The sequence below is a fragment of the Micromesistius poutassou genome, assembly GCF_964030765.1.
Source record: "Micromesistius poutassou genome assembly, chromosome: 1".
Classification (NCBI taxonomy): Eukaryota; Metazoa; Chordata; class Actinopteri; order Gadiformes; family Gadidae; genus Micromesistius; species Micromesistius poutassou.
The window spans coordinates 10078783-10081097 of record NC_140271.1 but is presented as its reverse complement, the minus strand read 5'-3'; the positions used below and the strand labels follow the sequence as shown (position 1 = coordinate 10081097).

General features: G+C 45.0%; 1 long non-coding RNA gene across 1 annotated transcript; it reads left to right on the top strand.

The window, feature by feature from the left end:
- Positions 1 to 219: 219 nt before the first annotated feature.
- Positions 220 to 1252, top strand: LOC311420222. Its single transcript, XR_014683906.1, has 3 exons — positions 220 to 553; positions 896 to 1053; positions 1193 to 1252. It is a non-coding gene; the product is annotated as an uncharacterized lncRNA (long non-coding RNA).
- The last annotated feature ends 1063 nt before the right edge of the window (positions 1253 to 2315 follow it).

The following is a 2315-nucleotide window of genomic DNA, read 5'->3' as shown; positions in this document are numbered from 1 at the left end:
GCAGGTCGAAGGAGACAGCAGACGCATGACCAGGTGGTGTCTGTCTATGGCCCTGGAGACGAGGACCAACTCTTTCTTGACTTCATCCAGCGCTGTGTCGCGTAAGTGTACCTCCACTCTGACCCAAGTGTGACGTTTTATACGGTCCCCAAGTCCTCACTTATGTATTTATTCCAACACGTGCTATGTTAAGTTGTTATGAGGGGATATAAAGTAGTCCTGGAGGTTGTAGCATTAGAACCAGGGTCAGGTCGTGACCATCGGCGGCAAATCATTCAGTGCACATGTAAGGAAATAATGTCTTCCACATTCAGCGTGTTACAGATATGTTAAAGCCTGTTCTTGTTGATCTGGCGATGTTAACACACGAGCCGGCAAAGCGCATGCTGAGGCCATGCAGCATCCGTGGATTCTGGAGCACTTCCAGAGTCCCTGCTCCAGCGTGGACTCTTCTCCTCATCAGTCCAGTAGCTGGGAACACATGGTGGACTGGTGGACCAGCAACGCAGCCCAGCCGAGTCCCAGGACATATACCGTTACATGAGCCCCACAAGTGAGTCATTTTTGTGTTGTTATAATGTCCAACAGTTTTGTCCATACGATGTTTGATCTGATATTGGATACGAAAAAAGACATTGGAGACTAAAGCTTTGCAGTCCACGGATGTGGTAAAACATACGTTTAGACTCCAATGTTTTCAGACCAACCCTAGTTTACCATTACCATCTCATCATCAACCTTGAGACGAGTTAAAACTTAAAAAGACCACATCACCTTCTAAACCCTTTCCTTCACGAAGGGACGGATGCCTGTCCCTTTCATCAGGCCATCACTTCCTGCTGAGCAACAAGGCCTCAACATGCTCCCTGTGTCTCGTTTCTTTCCCTGCACACAGATGCCTTGACGGCCTACAAAAAACACCTGACACTGTTTGAGTAGAGGGGAATCAAACAGTACATCGAGGTGTGGTACCATGGCATAGCGTTAGAGAAGGTCCAGCAGAATTGCACCCTCTACCATGGTTATGATGACATCAAGGGACACAACACGATGGTAAATATTGACGCGTGTTTTCCTTAGGGACCACAAACCCTTTCAGAGTAGAGGAATGGGCTTTGTTGGGTTCAGTGAGATGTATTTATATTTATTCACAGTTGGTTCTCTATGTAATTAATGGGGCTTTTAAATGCAGGTTATCAAAGACCACATCGCCTACCGCTATGAGGTCCTGGAGCTGATGGGTCAGGGCGGCTTCAGTCGAGTCCTCAAATGCAGAGACCACAAAACCAAGCAGCTGGTAGCCATGAAGGTCATTGCGAACAACCAAAGGTATCTTATCACGGATCAAGCTCAATGACAGTGTTCAATAGTTAGATTAAACTAACATTTCATATTTAACCATTCAAATCACAGTCTGTAATCAATATGCCAATCCATATTATGCTAAACAATTACTATCCTTGAACCTCAAACCAACCAATCAACAGGTTTAACGATGACGTGGCCAACGTCGTCTACGTGAAGGAGCACTTCCACTTCCGTAACCAAATGGACACACATTTGGACATGTAATAAAGTATTATCTAATCTAATCTATCTAATCTAATCTAATGTGTGGAGAATATCATGCTTCAAATGGAGCAGGATATCTCCTGCCGTCTCGGTACCTCTGGTGGTACTGAGACGGGTGACTGGTGGGTGGAGGCCGTGGAATCGACCCCCAGCTTGCCTGACACTGGGTTGTTGTCAGACGGAGCTGCTGAGGATGCAGAGATGGTGGCGAATCGACGACAGAGACTTGATGCTACACAAAATGTCCGCAGGAGAGACAAACTGAAGAAAAACCTCACGCACGGCTGGACGTTGATGTTAAGAAGCAGCTCTTCCCAAAGAGGAGTTGCACCATTTGTTCACAGACTGAGTGCTACTGGGGGTTCAGGAGATACTCCACAACCCACACTAGGTGAAGGAAAGCTCTCTGGTGGTTCCTGTTGTGCAGGGCCTGATAATTTGAGAAGGGTCCAGCGTCAGCTGGACACTTATTACTCCTGTCTTTTGTTTTATTTGTTTTATTTTGTAATCTCTTCCATGTTTGCATGTCAATAAAACTGTTTTGTTTGTTTATTATTTTATAATCCTTTAATATTTAATAGTGCAGCCCTACATTAAAATGTGGCGTTGTCGGTTACAAGCCCAAAACCTTGGCAAGACATTTGTTCATATTGTATTTCATGCCACCAAATAGTCAGTACAGTAAATATGGGGATCTCACGAGTCACGACAATATATATATAATGTATATATACACATGCGCG